The sequence below is a fragment of the Phyllostomus hastatus genome, unplaced genomic scaffold (genome assembly GCF_019186645.2).
Source record: "Phyllostomus hastatus isolate PE091 unplaced genomic scaffold, TTU_PhHast_1.1 phas_scaffold_78, whole genome shotgun sequence".
In the NCBI taxonomy this organism is placed as follows: domain Eukaryota; kingdom Metazoa; phylum Chordata; class Mammalia; order Chiroptera; family Phyllostomidae; genus Phyllostomus; species Phyllostomus hastatus.
Window position 1 is genome coordinate 13,225,732 of NW_025334041.1, and position 19,029 is coordinate 13,244,760.

General features: G+C 45.7%; 1 long non-coding RNA gene across 1 annotated transcript; it reads right to left on the minus strand.

Annotated features, from left to right (window-relative positions):
* Positions 1–178: 178 nt before the first annotated feature.
* Positions 179–18,254, minus strand: LOC123811046. Its single transcript, XR_006784340.1, has 4 exons — positions 18,120–18,254; positions 15,467–15,613; positions 535–671; positions 179–440 (listed from the first exon to the last, which is right to left on the minus strand). It is a non-coding gene; the product is annotated as an uncharacterized LOC123811046 (long non-coding RNA).
* Positions 18,255–19,029: the final 775 nt, after the last annotated feature.

The window sequence follows — 19,029 nt, forward strand, 5'->3', positions numbered from 1 at the left end:
GGGGGCCCCCTACTGGAGACTTGGCCTGCAACCTAGGCATGTTCCCTAGACTGGGAATCGAACCAGTGACCCTTTGATTTACAGGCAGGCACTCAGCCCACTGAGCCACAATCAGTAAAACTGATTGATGTTTCTCTCTCATATCAGTGTTTCTCTCTTGCCCGCCCCCCCTCTCTAAAAAGCAATGAAAGAGGATTAAAAAAATGAATGGAAACCAGGCTTAACAGTAACAACACAGAACTTTCCTTGACTCATCTCCATTCCCTTGGCCTTGTGTTGTGGTCTGGGAGGAAGAGGTGATGGTGCCTTCTCCCAGCTTCCAGATGCCTTCCCTCCACAGGGTTCCTCGATTCAGTTTAGATGGGCAAATCTCGCTGAACTGTGAGCAAACCAAATCTGAGAACTCTTTCTCAATGTTAAAGGTTTCCAGCCTCTAGTGTCTGTAAAAGCAAACAAGATAAAGTTAGACTAAAAACAGAAGAGTAGGAAAAAGCTGTCCCAGGGTTTACCATAAGAATCAAATCCCTCCAGGACCTAGGTGATTGTCACTGCTCTGGGCTCCTCGTGTCACGCAGAGCCATTAAAGAGTTTCACATAGTTCTCCAGGTTCTGTCGTCTGTGCTCCATGTGCATCGGTGCGTGCCTGGGTCCACACCATGGTTGGACTGACACTGAAAGAAAAATCGCTTGGTTCAACGCAGCAAAATCAAACTACTAGATGAGCCCCCCCTGTGACACCCAGGAGCAGGGACAGGTGACTTGGCAGGTGTGGAGCCAAATGGCAGCCCTGGCTGTGTCCTTAAGAAGTGGAAATTTTGTGGGCTACCTGTTCCATCTCTGCATCCTAGGCATGTGCCCTAGACTGGGAATCGAACCAGTGACCCTTTGATTTACAGGCAGGCACTCAGTCCACTGAGCCACAATCAGTAAAACTGATTGACTTTTCTCTCTCATATCAATGTTTCTCTCTTTCACCCCCTCTCCCTCTAAAAAGCAATGAAAGATCATTAAAACAATGAATGGAAACCAGGATTCACTCATCACAGTGAATCCTTACCTTCCTGTCATATCTGCTGGGTTGTTTTACATGTACACACACATGCCAATGGTAACAAAGGAGCTATGATTTCTTGGTAATTTGTTTTGTCATGTTTTTTTTCTTTTCTCTGTTTTCTTAGAAGACTCTTCCTGTGAACAGGCGAGGATTCCCTTTACCAAGAAGTTAGAGAATGAGGCATAAAAGGCTCTAGGTAGCATGTCAGCCATGTTTCCTTTCCATCTCTGTTGTCCACCAGTGAGAAGACGTCCCAAGGCTGTAAAAGCCACTGTGGCAGACGCTCCCTCTTCTCCTGGGCTTATGCAGCTGACTGCACGTTCAGCCTCCATTGCAACTGGGCGGCTGTGTGACCAGGCTCAGGCGGTGCAACATGAGTGGCCACGATTTGTACCACTTCCAGGCAAGGTTCTGCGTGCTCACTGCCCCTTCCTCTGGGTAGTGTAGAAATGATTTCTCCAACAACAGTGGGAGTTGCCTAATGAAGATGCCGAACCACAAGATGAAAAGAGCCTGGATCTCAGAATCTTTCTGTGGAGGGAAGCCTTCCAATCAGGAACAGTCTCATTGGGCCGTGATGTTAAGTGAGAAATTTGTTAAACCATGGAGATAGCTGGATTCTTCTGATGTAGTAGTGAGCATGACTTTGAAAAACACAGACATTACTTTGGGGCTCCTGAAAAAAGAGATAAGGAAATAGGCCTAGAAACATCCCACAGGAAATGGAGAATGGTGTTTATGACAGAGGGAGAAGGAAACAAGAACCACAGGTCCTCAGCAATCTTCAATGTAAACTAACATCTGGAGTAGAAGAAGAATTCCGAGCTGTGGATCACTCAGGGCGCACCAAGTGTTCTACACGCATCACATCCTTGCAGCCTGGCGATATTGACATGTCTCTGGGCAATCAGGAGCCAACACGACTTGTGGATATTCAGCTGGGAAATGTCAGAACCCAAGACTGTGCAATTCTTGGAAAAGCTTCTAACTGGCACAGAGTGCAGCATGGAGTATGTAATTAGGTCTATCCCAGAATTAGACAGCTTTTATCCATGCAAAGCTGGAAACAATAGAAAGCATTTACATGCTGGAGATTTTAATTACAGAATGGGAGGGAGAAAAATAGAGAGAGAAAGAAGGGATGTTGTGGCACACTGGTTACAATACTCTGTGAAGAGGAGGAAGAAAGTCTGCTTTCACAGAAACTCGCGGTAGGTTCCCAGCTTCGAAGGGAGGGGACGATAGGAATGAAAGAAGTAGGGATGGATTACCCTCAGATTATCATTGTAGGACCTTCCCAAGTCTTTCCCTAATAATTGGATCTCCTAATAGGTGCATCATTTTGCAGCCCTGAGATGGGACTGAATTTGCAAGGATGCTTTTCCCGAAGCTACTATACACCTAGGGGACAATCTTTGTGGAAATAGTCACCGTGTGTATGGTGTGATCTGGCATAGCAACCCCCCTCCCCAAGCCTCAGATATGGAAAACTGAAAGACAGACACAAGGAAATATTTCTACTTTCAAATATCAGGAAAAAAATTTCTGCATCTTAAAAAAACTATAATGATCAGTTACAGTTAATAAGATTGGAGCGATATAAAAAGTGAATATGCATGAACTATTAAAAAAATTCAGTTAAGCCCAAAACTCTTATCCTGAACCAAAATGTCTTAGATGTTTCAACATAAAAGATGAAAATAGACTTCGAACATTTCTATAGGTTTGGGAGTTCTGAACTCTGGGAAGGGGGCTCTTCTCGTCCTGGTGGGGCCATAAGTTAAGTAAGTTTGTTTAGACCCTTTTTCCTCCCACTGCGTAAATTGTCTTTAATTAGCTCACTGCACGTGGAAGAGTGCTTTGTGTCACCTTCTAATGCCGGGGAACTAGCTGGGAGGCAGATATCTGCGTTTCTCCTTTTTCTTACTGTATAATGTAACCTCGATGTCTCCCACTGACAGTAAAACACATTCAAAAGAATACATCACAGACACGATTTATGTAATTTCAACTGTGTGCTCATGGCATGAATCAAATATTTAGGTCCTACCGGTGAAGCACTGATGTGTCGAAACACTACTTGTCTCTGCAGTACTTTACACACACATACACACTTGCACGCACACATGCACTTGATTAATATGTGCATCTACTGTGTGCTCTGAATTCTATCATATGCCAGCGAATGGTTCGTGCGCCATATTGAAAATGCTCTACCCAACTGTCTATCTTGAGCTGAGCGTATTCCATGACGTGTTATTACTGTGCTGTGGCTTCTTTCTCTGAGGGTAGGTTTTGATGGGTAATTTCCAACAAAATGTACACACTTGACTATGCCTGACTTAAAGAAACGAAAGATGGGCATTACCCTAAATGTTAGAATATTAAGTGTTCAGTACATATAGGCACTGTTGATAAAATAGTGGAGAAAACTGCAGGCCAATACCAGCAAGGAATTAAGGATTGAATTCTTTTGACATGACGAAGGGCATCATACATTCATCCTCAGCCTAGGAAAACTGGCCAATAACAGAATGAAGAGTGACTGCCCTGGGACTGGAGAGAATGGAAGTGTGGTTACAAATGTATTGAGTGCCTCCTGGCTACTCAGAAGCCCTCCCACCCGTCCTGCAAAAAAGCACTGACCTAAAGCAATGGTTCTCTGAGGGACCGTGTCCACAGGACCAGCAGCAGCATTGCTAGGAATGCAAGTTCTCAGGCCCATCTCAGACCCTTTCAATCAGAAATCCTGGCAGTGGACCCATCAGTCTGTCCTTTAACCAGCCTCTGTTGGTTCTGTTGAGAACTAACAGTGGAGAACCACTGTGTGTGACGTGTTCTTGAAGGTGACTTGGCTGTTCTTGGAGATGACTTCAGTCTTCCTGTCCCCTCACAGCCTCAGCCTCCTCTTCCACTCTGTGTCATTCAAGTGTTTATGGACACACATTCTTCATACCAACTTGTCCTTAAATTCAAGCTCAAGTGAAGACACAGCCACCTATTTCAATGCCAGAGAAAATCGAGCTGGGTTGACTTTTGCTGCTGAGAAGCAGTATGTCCATCTCCAACGGCACTGTCTTGAGTCATTTTCAAGGGTGATTTTGACTGTGGTCAATTTTCACCTCATTGTGGCCTCTTTGAACCCAGACAGATCCCACCTAACTAGTCCCCACCTCTCCATCTCACTGTTTTGGCTTCTAATTAAGAAAGTGTCTGTCTTGGTAGCCCAGCTCACACTGAGCTCCTCCCTGAAGATTCAGCTAATGTTCCACAAACCCACCATATTTAGTTAAAACTGCGGCTAGATGACCTGCAATACCAAAGATTTTTGAAGGGGAAAAATGTTCTCTCCCTGTTTTCTGAGTGCTTTAAACACGCCTGAGTTTCTTCTGGTAGTTGTCATCCTATACATGGAATGAATGATCATTTTGCATCATATGCATTTTGCATCAAAATGTTGGTATTATTAAAAGGCTTCCTGTTTGATTATGAGCTTGGATATCCCAAGAGAAAGGCAGATCTAAGAATTTTATTAAAGCCCAAAGCATTTTTCTCTGGAACAAATCCACAAGCTGTTGCTCCAAAAAATACAAGAGAACCCTGTTATTTTGCAGCCAGGGAGGACAAGGAGGGCTTGTCTAAACAGTGCTTTGGATGTGGGGGTCAGACTGCCCTACATGATCCCTAAACATTGTGTTACAGCCTGCTCCGCTGGGTTTAACCAGGTTCCACGGATGGAAGTGAGAGGACTGACAAGTGACAAAGAGGTGAGTGAGGGAGCTGTTGCTTACAGGAGGGCTGAGCCTTGCAGTCTGCCTGGAACCTGATGTCACATACAGATAGTACACTTTGTCACCGCCATCGAATGGCGGGGGGTTCATAGATGATAGCCCCATAGGGACCTGGACAGGGCCACCTGCACAAAGGTCTCTGTCTGGCTCCTTCTTTATGTCTGCTGCCCAACAAGAAACCAGTAGCAAGAAAAGATTTACACTTTGGTGGGCAAAAGACAAATGATCTCAGTCTCTGGATTCTTTAAGAGTAAATTTTTGTGTTTCATATGGTTAAAATTGATCACTCCATTGACTGGTGTATAGGATGGGCCCAAACTAATGACGTTAGTGATCAATGAGGAAAGGCTGTGCACAGAGAATTAAAAACCACACTGATGGGTTGCTATAGCAAAAGGCCCCTCATAGCAAGACATAAGTCAGGGCTGGTCCCATTCAAGGAAGGCTGGACTGAGAGCCACCTCCCCTGGCTCTGACGCTCTGAGCTGACTCTGTCACAGACCGGTGTGAGAAGCACGGCTGATGAAGTAAGCCCTCTGACAATTATATTTCTTTCCACGGAGATGCTGACTTCTCTGTTCTGGTGTTTCCTATTACTGTGACTTGACTTTACTCCTAAGAAGTAGATCCTAGGGTGTTGCTATTTTTGTATAGTTAACTCTGGCTATTAGCTCTTCCTGTTGAAGTGGGTAAGAGAACCAGACCTTGGCTGTAACCCACTCAGAGGGACAGAGCACTGCAATCCCACTGTTTCCCTGACTCCTAACATGTGCTTGGGCCATTCACCTCCCTATGTAACTGCTGCACAACCAGGGCACTTGGACCTATGAGAACTACTACCCCCTGCCCCTGACTTCCCAGCAAATATGTGGAGAATAATACAAGGGCATTAAATTAGACCTCATTACCTAGCCAGTTGGGCCATCCGGCTCTCCCGCACATAATAATGAGGTCTGATTTATTGTGATCATTATTCAGGCATTACAGGTCACTAAATAACATGCTCTGCCCACACATGTCTTCTGAGCTAATAAATATCCCAAGAGGAAACATTCTTGAGAGCATGAGTCTCGAGTTTGGATCGGTAACTCCAGTCTCATTAATTGTGTGAAGCCACTTGGCCTATTGCTCACAAAATCTTGGGAACAGAGATGAGAAAAGTCTAACGAGCAACGTGGAGGGGATGCGAGGGAGAGACAAGAAGAGACTGTCCACTGGATTTTTTGACCTAGGAGATCTGGCCAAGGACGGTATACTGGTGGAGGAGACAGAGCTGAGGATGGCCCCCAGGCACGTCAACAATGATGCCAACGCTGTAGCCCAGCATGCAAGATGTGAGGCCTCTCAGGAGTGGGACCCGTGTTCCTCTCTCTTCTCCTTGTACATGCACTAACCATGGGCCACTGGAGGCTTCCAGAGTCCCCTGTCATCTCACTCCCATCTCTGGGCCTTTGCGTGTGCTATTCCTCTCTGTCTGGAATGCCGCACCCCATTCACACTTCCCCTGCCTGTGGTATCATCCCGTTTGGAGCTGTAGATGTCACCTGCCCCAGATGGCCTTCCTCAATCCCATAGTGCCAAGTGTGCATTCTTACACAGCATATCATGCTGCGAAGCTTTTGCTGGCTTTCACTGTGTCCTTCAGTAGACTGCAAGCCCCTCACGGGCCCAAGCTGGGTCTCACTGATTGCTGTCCTCCTGATGCCTGGAGAAGGACCTGGTCCATAGCAGGTATGGACTAGCTGCCCAGTGAATGAAAAATGAATGCCTATGCACAAGAAAAGAAGAATACTCAACACAATGCTGTGATTGTGGTGTGGTCTACAGGGTGGTGACTTTTTCTCTCTGCCACTCTCCACTCAAGGAGAAGAGGCCCTTTCCCAGTCTGGACATCACTTTCCTGAGCCTCTCACTATCTAGACATACATCCAATTGGAAACTTTTTGAAGGAAGGAAATGAGATCTGGTTAATCTCGCATCCCTCAGAGCCCAGCTTGGGTCTTGACACATAGCAAGTGTTCACTGAATGTTGGATTGAGCTGTTGGCACTCGTTGCTGGGTTTTCCTGCTCACCAGAGCCTGGGGACATGGGGCCACCTTTCTAGAGTGTGTGGGTAGAACATGGTTTGTGGCTGGGGAGAGTGGAGCTTCTTGTGGCCCTGCTCTTAGCAGAGCTTTGCCAGTGGGCAGGAGAGAGTGAGGCGCAGGCAGGGTCAGGTGCTCTCTGTGACGCCTGGCTGTGTGCTCTCCTTGCAGTCATAATTTCAAATCATTGGGTATTGAGGTTTCAGCTTTAGACGTAATAGAATTACTAGAAAATGACAGTGTCAATGGGTTGTCACCAGTCCTTTATTGATAATGCCCATATTTATCTTTTTAAATTGCCATATATTTTTTTAAAGGCCTATTTGCCTCGAGGAAGACACTGGGGATTGGGAAAACAGGATTAAAAGGAATCATTTTTTCTCTCTAACTCACAAGGTACAGTATGTAACTGGTAAGTACTAAGTAAGTCTGACCATATATCTACATTATTTATAGGAATAATTTAGGATTATTCGCTTTATAGAAAATTTAAAATCCTTTAAAAATTACAGAAATTAAATGAAATCCGGCTCCTTGAATAATCCATGAACGCAGCTTCACACAATCAATACTTTCGCCTTTCTGGGATGACAGTACATCTCGAGACTATTTTCTAACTTAATAAGATTAGAAATAATAAACTGATATTATTTCTTTGTGAATTGGGGCCTCTGACCTGGTAATTTAATGCCTTCATTATTGCACTAGGAGAACGCCGGGAGACCCGCTGGGACCCATGTACTTGCACTTCCATCCTGGCTCGGTGTAGACCGATTCCACTCGCTTTTTTTGGGATGTTGGGTTATGTGCAATGGAGGAATATTCTTCATTTATTTTTAAAACACTGATCATTGTTTTTAGGAGAGTAGTGCATCTGCTTAAAATGGAAAACTGTTATTGATTGAATAACAAAGACCAAAGATGACCAACTTCTGAATTGTATTACTATAGATATTTTCAGGCTGGCCAAGAGGTAAGCTCTCTGTAATGGGGCCACAGGAGAGACTTTTTGGTTGTGTTTTTGTTTTTGGTCTAGCCTGAGCTTGCTGCATTCTTGTGGTTCTCACTTCTTTTTGCTGCTCTCTGGGAGAAAACTCAGGGAAGGGTATGAATATCTAAATTGCCTGGGGGTGAGGGTGGGGGCGGGTAGAGGGGGCAGAGTGAGGCTGAGACCTAAATCTTATCCTATTTTCTCACGAGCTCTGCTCCTGCCCCTTCAGAGTTGAGGAACCCCCTGAGTCTGCTCATGCCAAGCATTTTCCCATGAACCTTTGCCATCGGCCTATGCAGCTCGGAGGGAATTTCCTCCCTGCTGAAAATGTGCTGAGTCCACATCTCACCCCAAGAGACATGTCAGAGCCCCTCTGTGAGGCCTGTTCCCAGAGAGTCACCTATGATTAGGAGCCAGTGGAGGGTGTGATTCCCAAGGCTACGAACAGGCTCTAAACTGGAAAATGCAATGAAATGGATGGGAAATTTCCTTGAAAAGATGTCCTGGCTGGGAAGGACTGGGCTAAAAGAAGACAGAACATGTTCTATTTGTGGAATGTGGTTGAAAATGCTGAACACTAAGGGTAGGAGGAAATTAGGAATTCCTTAATGGACCAGGATAATAGGAAATTGAAGTCTCTCTGGGAGAATGGAAGTTATTTGCCAACTCGGTCTCTTGACCATTTATGCTGTTACCATTTATGCTACTTATTCTCTGTGGGTGGGTGATTTGCAGAACCAGCTCTATCATCGGGAAGCTCTGTTGAAAGTTATGTGGCAGGGATGACTTGGGCCCAGTTAGTTCTGGACTATCCACAGTAATAACCATGGCAGCCCACTGGGATCCAGATGCCATTGTAAACACATTGCATTCATCTCCTTTACTCCCTAAATACACCACAATTGTATGAGGTGGCTATTACCATTCCCCGCTTGAACACTTGATAAGACTGTGGCTTGCCCAACATTATCCAGATGGAGAGGTGAAGGTCATGTGCTCAAACTACAAGCTCTGTATTACTTGGCCACACCAGAAAGACACGAGAAAGGGGCATGAATAAACAACATGATCTCAGAATCACATACTTTCCAGGGGAAATATTTTGTTCTGTCTCTCTTTTTCTTTTCTTTTTTAAAAATATATATTTTATTGATTATGCTATTATAGTTGCCCCATTTCCCCCCTTTATTCCCCTCTGCCCTGCACACCTCCTCCCACCGCATTCCCCCTAATATCCCCTTTAGTTCATGTCCATGGGTCGTACATATACGTTCTTTGGCTTCTACATTTCCTATACTACTCTTAACCTCCCCCTGTCTATTTTCTACTTACCATTTATGCTACTTATTCTCTGAGCCTTTTCCCCCTCTATCCCCGTCCCCTGCTGATAACCCTCCATGTGATCTTCATTTCTGTGATTCTGTTCCTGTCCTAGTTGTTTGCTTTGTCCATTTTTGTTTTTGTTTAGCTTGGGTTGTTAATAGCTGTGACTTTGTTGTTATTTTACTGTTCATAGTTTTGATCATTTTTTCTTAAATAAGTCCCTTTAACATTTCATATAATAGTGGCTGGGTGATGATGAACTCCTTTAACTTAACCTTATCTGGGAAGCACTTTATTTGCCCTTCTATTCTAAATGATAGCTTTGCTGGATCGAGTCATCTTGAATGCAGGTCCTTGCCTTTCATGACTTGGAATACATCTTTGCAGCCCCTTCTTGCCTGCAAGGCTTCTTTTGAGAAATCAGCTGATAGTCTTATGGGCACTCCTTTGTAGGTAACCACCTGCTTCTCTCTTGCTGCTTTTAAGATTCTCTCCTTATCTTTAATCTCAGCTAATGTAATTATGATGTACCTTGGTGTGTGCTTTCATGAGTCCAACTTCTTTGGGACTCTCTGAGCTTCTTGCAGTTCCTGAAAATCTATTTCCTTTGCCAGATTGGGGAAGTTATTCTTCATTATGTTTTCAAATGTTTTCAATTTCTTGTTTTTCCTCTTCTCCTTCTGGTACCCCTATGATTCAGATGTTGGAATGTTTAAAGATGTACTGTATGTTCCCAAGCCTCTCCTCCTTTATTTTGAATTCTTGTTTCTTCATTCTGTTCTGGTTGACTATTTTTTCTTTCTGGTCCAAACTGTTGATTTGAGTCCCAGTTTCCTTCCCATCACCATTGGTTCCCTGTACATTTTTCTTTATTTCACTTTTCATAGTCTTCACTTTTTCCTCTATTTTGTGACCATATTCAACCAACTCTATGAGCATCCTGATTACCAGTATTTTGAACTGTGCATCTGATAGGTTGGCTATCTCTTCATCACCTAGTTGTATTTTTTCTGGAACTTTGATCTGTTCTTTCACTTGGGCCATTCTTTTTTGTCTTGGCATGCCTGTTATATAGTAAGGGGTGGAACCTTAGATGTTCACCAGGGTGGGCAACCCACATCTCTGTGTTGTGACACTGTATGTGGGGGAGGGGTCTGAGAGGGTACAGTGCTGCTTGCTCTTCTCTCTGCCGGATTTCAGTCACTTTGCCCGCTACCCACAAGCAAATTGGGCCCTTCTGGTGCTAATTCCCAGGTGGGTGGGTTTGTGTACATTCTAGGACCCTGTGGGTCTCTCCGATGGACTCTCCTGTGAGGTTAGGTGTCTTTCCTGCCGCCTCAACCCCCACAGGTGTTTTCAGTCAGAGACTTTGAAGCTTTATTTCCTGGTGGTGGAACCCTGGGTTATGCAGTCTGTCTTGCTCCCCAGTTGTTCCTCCCAATTTATCTGCACATGATGTGGGACTGCCCAGTCTGCAACCCACTGCCTCACCCAGTCCTCCAGCTGCGCTGCCTTGCTGCAAGTCCTCTCTACCTGGCTGCCCATCTCCACCCCTCCTACAGGTCTGAATGAATGTTTCTCCTTTAACTCCTTGGTTGTTAGACTTCCATATAGTTCGATTTTCTGTGAGTTCTGGTTGTTTTTTGTTTTTTTAATTTATTGCTGTCCTTCTTTTGGTTGTGTGAGGAGGCCCAGTATGTCGACCTACACCTCCATCTTGGCCGGAAGTCCTCTTTCTCTTTCATAACTGGCCCTAGTTTTCTAGCACAGTGCTTTGGAAATGTAAATGGGAACTAGTTATTGCTAAAAAGCACACACACTTCTGGCACTTCTATTGAGCCTGTAAATGCCCTTGGACATGCCTGTGCTGGGGAAAGCCTCATAGTGAGCACAGAGCACGATCATCAGATCTGACTGAGCTGGAATGGGTTTTCCAAGACCCCTGGGATACCTTTGCTCATGGGCAGTGGAATATGACAGGAGAGGCACTTGATGAGTGTCTTGGTCCATTGCAATATATTCTCAAACATAACAAACTCTGCTAGACACTAATAAACAAACAACCCCTGAATCAACAAAAACCTCATGATACCACATGGTTATAAGAACAGTGGAAGATTCACGATCAATCCTTCTGCAGTGAGTGCAAAACTGAAAGTTCCCACAGTAATGATGACAGTGGCCAACATTTATTAAGTGCTCACTCTGAGTCAGACACTGCTCTGAACACTTTCTGTGCAATGCCAGCTCTTTGCATGCTTACAGCAAGTCTGTAAAGTGGATGTTGTTGTACAATTTTCTCTTCTCATATCTCATTGGCTGCAGTGATTCACATGGCACAACTAGCTGTGAAAGAGGCAAGCTGAGATAAAACTCTGGGCATTGTTATTAAAATTAATAGAAAGAATGAATCCAGGGGGACAGTGAATAGTCTCTGCCCCACCCCCACCTTGAACAAATGAACTTATTCTCAGAGTGGCCTGAGAAAAAAAGCTCTTCTTTCTTTCCTCCGACTACATTTTATAAGGGTTGTTGATTTCACTGGGAATTCTGAATAAAGAAAAGTTAGGAAAGACTGAGTGAGGGATATGAACAATCTTGAGCGTTGCTTCATAAAACTTCTTCCTTTGGGTGGAACCAACACTTTCATCCATAGAACTCTGACAGTCTGATTCTAGAAGCCATGGAAGCTCTCCACCTGTTTATTCAACAAGTAGTTTTGAAAGCCCCTGGTGCATCAGGTCCTGGGTATACTAAGACACACAAGACAAACTAGGGGCTCGCTGTTATGGAATTTATGTTCCATTTGGAGGAGGCAGTGGTAAACAAGCAACCAAGTGAACTAAGTAATTTCAAAAGTTGATAGATACTATGAAGAAAGAATATAAGCAAAACCATGTAAAACTCAGTAGCTTGTAACAACAAACATTTATTGTTCTTGATTACCACCTACATAATTTGTTGTCCAGTACAACATGAAAATATGGAGGCCCTTGATAAAAAAATATTATGAATTTAAAAATAATAATAGGACAGCCATAAAATCAAGCATAGGGCCCTTCTGAGCAAGGAGCCATGTATGACTGCACAGGTTGAACAGCCATGGGGCTGCTCTATTTGCAGGTGTGTGGGTTGGCGGGGCTTGGCTCCAGGCTTCAGGTTGAGTTCAAATCTGCTTCACAAGTCTCTGCCCATATTTTCCTTGGATTGGGAGCTATTAAGACATAGCATCTCATAGGAAGAGAGAGGCATGCCAAATTGTGCAAAAATATTTCAAGCCTCTACTTACAAAATATCTGCTAACATCCCATTGGTCAAAGGATTTACATGGCTAGTTTCAAAGTCAAGGGGTGGGGAAGTACACCAAGCTTCCCACCAAGAAGCTATGACAAGGGTATGCACGCAAAACTCTATCAAAAGAAGAGGAAAGTATTGAGAAGCAATGATTCTGGTAGGCATGGTAAGAGTATGAAGGGAAGTAAGAAATGTTAAGAATGCAAGTAACATCATGTTCTTGTTTACATGGTTAAAAAGATGACTCGGGCTACAATTAATGGGAAGAATGCATTATAAAGGGCAAGGCTAGAAGCAGGGAGACCAATGAGTCAAAGAGGAAGATTCTGGCTTTGATCACAATAGTGGCAATAAAGATGAAGGTGAAGGACAGATAAAGATAAAAGATATTATGATTTAGAGGTTCATTCAATGGCACCTTCTGCTGGGTTGAATGAGGTAGGTAAGTGAAAGAGATGAATGTGGAAAAAAACCCTTAACATTTTTTAATAATGGAAAACAGATTTGTTTGTACTCATGGTGGTGACATTTATTGAAGGGGTGAGGGGAGGAGGGATTAATTCATGGATCTGTGTTCTTGGCCAGGCTACAAGATTCACAAGGAAGCAACTAAGACTTATTCCTCTCTAAATTCTTAGATTTGTAGAGTGATTGGCACATAGTAGGTACTTGATAAATAAACCAAAGAAGTGGAGAGTAGACATTTAGTAGAGTGCATGACATCCGTATTAACTCATTCTTTCAGTTAATTCATCAACTATATACTGGTCACACTCCCAATAGTTATTCATCCCATCAAGGATGCCATTAACATCCCAAACTGAAAAATCATCTACTATGTGCAAGACAGTGTACTAGGTGCTGGTAAACAAAAATGATTATAGTGCCTGACCTCAAGGAGCTGATGGTTTAGTGGAAGAATCAGATGAAAACACCCAAGATTATAAAGCTGGATAAAAAAAAAGTGCACAAGGTGCTGTGGAAGTGGAGAAGAAAGCTCCAAACACAGCTTCCTGGGGAGAGGTCCAGGGAGTCTTTTCTAGAGGAAGCGATGCTTGAACTGTCTTCAAGGGAAGCTTGAGTCAGGCCACAGAGGATGCTAGACATAGTGTCTAGGCACAGGAACAGCGTGTGAGGAGCTCAGAGGCTTGACTGAGTACAACATGTTTAGGGAAGTGCAAGAAATTGAGGTGTGGGGAGTGCTGGGTGCATTTGGAGAAGCAGGTCAAGGGTAGATTGTGTAGGGCTTTGCATTTCATGCTCTGTGCTTCAGGCTGTAAGCATTTTAAGGAGGCGAGTGACGTGATTTGTGTTTTGGGAAGAAGTTTTTTGGTGCAAGGTGGTGGGAGATTGGAGTGGAAAGGGGCTGGAGGCAGAGAGACTGTTAGGAGCCCTTAGGGTAGCTTGGCCGGGAGATCATGGAAGCCCAGTCTAAGACAATGGCAGTGGGAATGGGGAGATGTGGGTGGTACGAGTGACCCCTTGAACAGTGAATTGGCAGGGCAGACTGAATATGGGGGACAAGAGAAAGCAAACCAGTGAGGCCAGTTTCCAGGGTTCTGGCCCGGGTGACCGCATGGGGGGCGATGTGGCCATTCACAGCTGTGGAGGCTATGGAAGGGAGAGCGTCTGGCCTGCAGAAGCCCTTTGAGCCAGAGTCCACAGCTGGGAAGCCTACAGCTATCTTCAGGGAGAACCCAACAAAGCAGCCGTTCCAGGAGCGCAGTGTGGTGTCAGCACCGCTTCCATGGGATCCCCTGATGCTGGCATTTGTAAAGCCTCAAGTTAACCCAGTGAATCTAGTCACTGTCCTTCTTTTCTCTGTGAATCTAGTGGAAAGTCTGCTCAGAGGTATTTCTGCTCTAAGAGTGCTTACACAGTGGTCTGGGATATGGGGCCCTGTGGCAATAACGGGACTTACAACGGTCAACCTTGGCACTAAGAACACTTTGCGGCTGTGTAATCCTTTGTTGTAGGGAACTGAACTGTACATGGTGGGGCCAATTTAGCAGCACCTGGCCTCTCCCTCCTAGGTACCAGTTGCAACCCCAGCGAGAACAACCAAAAATGACTCCAGTCATTGCCAGTGTCCCCTGGAGGGCAGGTATCTGAGAACAATTCTTACCTTTTTTTCTCAGCTACAACAATAGTAATATTAATAAGGATAGCTGAACATCTATTTAATATTTTTTCAGGGACTCTGCTACTAACATCACTTGGATTATTTAATTTAATTAAAAAATCCTATGTGGAGGATTCTATTTGTTTTCCATTTTACAACAGATGAAACCAAGGCCTGCAGCTGTATCTCTCTAGCATGGAGAATGCCAAGGGATTTTTCTTGCCATTATATTATAGGTGAATTTCAACCCCACCATCCAGAGAGCTCACAACATCTGCCCAATAATTACTCCACTGTCCTATGGAAAAACAGACGTCGGATCCCTGAATACTCACTATATTTTACAAATACTCACTGCATGGTAGGTGCTGAAATAAGCACTTTCCAGATATTAACTCATTTGATTCTTATAACAACCCAATAGGGGAGGTCCTGTTATCAAGCCTATTCTATGGTTGAGGCAATGGAAGCAGAGAGGCTGAGTAATTCACCTGAGGCCACACAGCTAATAAACAGCAGAGCCAGGGTTCAAACCCACACACTCTGGCTCCAGAGTCCAGCTCTTACACTATGCTTGAGGCCTGGTAGTGGCTGAGGCCACTGTGCTATTGGGTTTGGAAGAATATCCAGTAGTCATGAATAAGTCAGAAGGGAGGTGGCAGTCGGGTCTTTAGAATACATCACAATGTACAGCAGATGGACAAAAGACCCCTCCCTCACAGGCATGTTAGAGTTCAGCAGCATAGCTCTTGAATCCCTTCCCAGCTGCCCTCCCCTCATTCCAGGCTCCTGTGGCTCCCACTGACCTTGGAGAGTTGAATCACGTTCATGGGGAGCTCCTGTTGCCAGAGAAGTCTTTAGTTCAGATGGGGGCAGGGCTGCTCCAGGTAACAGCATCACCAGGCAGTTCTGTCCTCAAGACAGGTGCAGCACTTTCTCCATTATCGCCTCTACTGGGGACAGGGAGGGGAAGCTCAGACAAGCCCTGCTGGGCATAGTTCTCAGAACCAAGGAGCAGCTGAGTCTGTTGTGAGTACAGAGACGAGCCAGGACATGGGAAGGTGAACACATGGGTACACTGTCTTGGGCGAACTGGACAGAAAGACAGATGTGGCGGGCAGTAGGCCATAACGGGCCAGTGACCATAGGGCTCAGCTAACATCAGGAGAAGCAAAACATTCATAGCACAGCCTCCTAAGGGACAGGATGGAGTGATGACAGGATACTGGCAATGGCTGTCTCAAAGCAGACCCAGAGGGCCCCCTTCTCTGCAGGGGGTGACCCAGGAGGGAGAATTTCAACATTGACCTGACCTTTGACCCAAACCTAAGCCAAACTTTCAGCAGGCTGAAAAGAAGACATTTTCAGATCATCCCAATCGTTCTTTCCAGATTTCTGCACCCGGCTCTGTTCTGTGAGGGTCCATTGTCTTTGAGTAAAACTCAGAAGGGCCATCTGTGAGCCTGCTGGGCTGGCCCCACAAGAAGCAGGGAACAGCAAACAGCCCATGAGGTCTCTTCTCTCCAGAGATGCTCACTGTAGTTTCTAGGCTGGAAGGTCTGATGAGACAAATAGCTGGACATTGTGGGCTGCTTGCTCACCGCGGTCCCCAGAGCCTCCCAGAGCTGGGGTCATGGAGGGTCATACACATAGCTCTGAGCCTGGCTCTCCAGGATGCCAGAGCAATTTGCTGGCAAAAAAAAAGTTAAATCATTTATCCAACAAATATGTGTCAAGAAAAGCCCTGTTTTAGACAAGAAAAACTGGGTTGGGGTGGAGGGAAGGCCAATAGATGAGAAATAAAAGGACGATGAAGCTGTTGCCCTACTCCAAGGGGTCCGAGGGTCAGATCACCAACCCCTTACATGAGTGTGGGTTCTTCTCTGTTGTCAGGTATGTGCAGAAAGCCAGCTGCCCATGGTCTGTAATTGCTCTGGAATTAGAATTATCACCCCAATAACTGTCCCTGTGTGACAGTTGGTTTTGGTTACCCCCATTGGTGGCCCCATCCTAGTAGATGTTCCAATGGGCATTTCCTTGAGCCCAGGGAAGAAGATGAGGGGGCAGAGGCGGCATGTCCCTGCCTAGAAGACTGGCCATTGTCTCTGTGGTGCTTTGGAGCTGAAGTCATACTTCCACGTGTGTAGATGATCTCACTGGGTCATTAGAACAGCCTTGTGCTGAGATAGAGAGGAGCCTGAAGCATTATTCATCTGAGGAAGACACCGTAATACAACCTACCATCTGCTGAATGATTACAATGTACAGGGCACTGAACCAAGTCATCTAGGAATATTTGCTGTTTAATACTTACAGTGACCTTGGAGGAAACTACATTTTCTGCCATTTTGGTGATAAGGAGGATGAAGTTCAGAGAGGTCAAGTAATTTATTCAAAGGCATACAGTTAGTTAGTGTCACAGCCAGGATCTGAACCCAGGTCTAGGTGGTTCTAAATTGTAGGCACTAAAATCTGTCTGCAAGGTATTCGTGAGTTGCCAAAGGTACAGTGGTGGAGCAGCACCCTCAGCTCTTGTACCCCACTTCAGGATCCTTGTCTAGAGCTGGCCCTGTGGACTCCCTCAGAGGGGGTGGCTTCTAGCTTTTCTCATCCTACCCACCTGCTCTTCCTGTCCAATCTGCCCAGATGGGATAGTTCCTTTCTTTGCTCACTAATGAGCTCTCTAAGCCCAGGCAGAGACCTGGGGTGCCCGATTAGGGCAGCAGTGGGAGTCAGCTGGGAACACAGGCCTCTCCATTTCATTTTGGGAAGGCACCAATTCTGGACCACCCAAACTGCTCCTTAGCCAGGGCTGCACTTGGTAACTCTGACATGGAGTTGGCAGCTTTCCTCCTCCTCCTTCACCTCCTGATGACTCTCCTGGGCCAAACGCTCAAGAACCATAAGACTCTCAAAGCTCAAAGACCAGAGCATTGCCAGCTGACGAGGCCCCTCCACCAGCCAGGGATGTGCCCTGCACCTCTTTGAGTTATTATGGGAGTCAGCTGCCACCCTTGCTCTGGCAACCCAACATAGGACAGTGCTGGCCCACGTCACCTCAGTCTCAGCTCACTTGGGTCTGCACCAGGGCTGCCCGCTCCATCACCAAGGCAGCCATGAGCTCCCAGTTGGCAGCATCTCCCCTCAAGGTCACTGTTGGAGTTACTGCCATGCGCAGGTTGGTTAGAAAGGGTGAGGCTCATTCTGTGGCTTTAGCATCATGTAGTTCTGGCTCTGAATCCCACATGTGCTGCTAAAGAGCTGCGAGACCTTAATTAATGTCATGTTTCTCATCATGTCTTTATCTGTATGATGAGGCTAAATGCACCTACCTCTCAGGGTTGTTGGGTGGATTAAAGGTGATGCTGCATGTCAGGTGCCTACCGCAGGGGCAGGCACATCACAGCCCTCCATGGATAGGAGTCCCCGCCCCCCACTCATGCACTCACACATTCATACCTCTTCCAGCAGCCACGTGTCCAGGGTGGGATGGCCTCTAGAATAACTGGGCCCTTAGGCACGCTTTTCTAGGAGGAGGAGAGGGATAGGGGCAGCTCAGTTCCAACTGGTTTAGAGTTAAGGAGCCCTGGTGGAAATGACCCAGCTTCTTCTGGTCTCTCCTGAGCACGGAGACCCTGGGGGATGGGTGGGGTGAGTGGGGAGGGTGGAGCATGTGCAGGCCCTTCCCCTGGCCTGACTGTGACGTGTCCATGTGAGCAGGGGTGAAGGGGAAGTTGCGTAACCATGGTTCCCGGTGGTTTGGGAGACAGAGGACAAAGGGTCACTTCTCCACACAGAAAGTACAGGTTCCAACCCCTCAGCTCAGCATTAAAGACTTCCCTGAGACCCCAAACCACACTTTCAGCACAACATGGATTTCTCCCATTTACAGTTCCCAGTAAATGTGTGCTTTCCCACCTCCACACCTTGGCCTTCTGACCTCTTTATGCTCTTTATCTGCATACCACGCCCTTCTGATCCCGATCTTTATCTATTACCTGCCTGGTTAAAATGCCTTCTCATTGAGGGTCCTTCTTAGCCTCTTTGGAGCTTAGGGTTGCAAATAAGTAGTAATGAAAAGCACCTTTTTTGAACAACCAACACCCACCCCCGCCACCACCACCACTGGAAGGGGTTCACCCTCCTTCCATTCACCCTGAAGAGCACCCACTATGAGAAGTGCCTGGAGACAGGGAGGCTGCCTGGTAGGATGGCTATTTGTCTTCTTATCCTGCTCCATTTGGAAGACTATAAACTCCATGAAGGCAGAGACCATATTTTATCCACTTGTCAACTGTATTCTAACAGGACGTTATCTAACCTGGGGTTTCCCAGTCTCCACTGGTAACTCATTGTTGTGGGGGCTGCG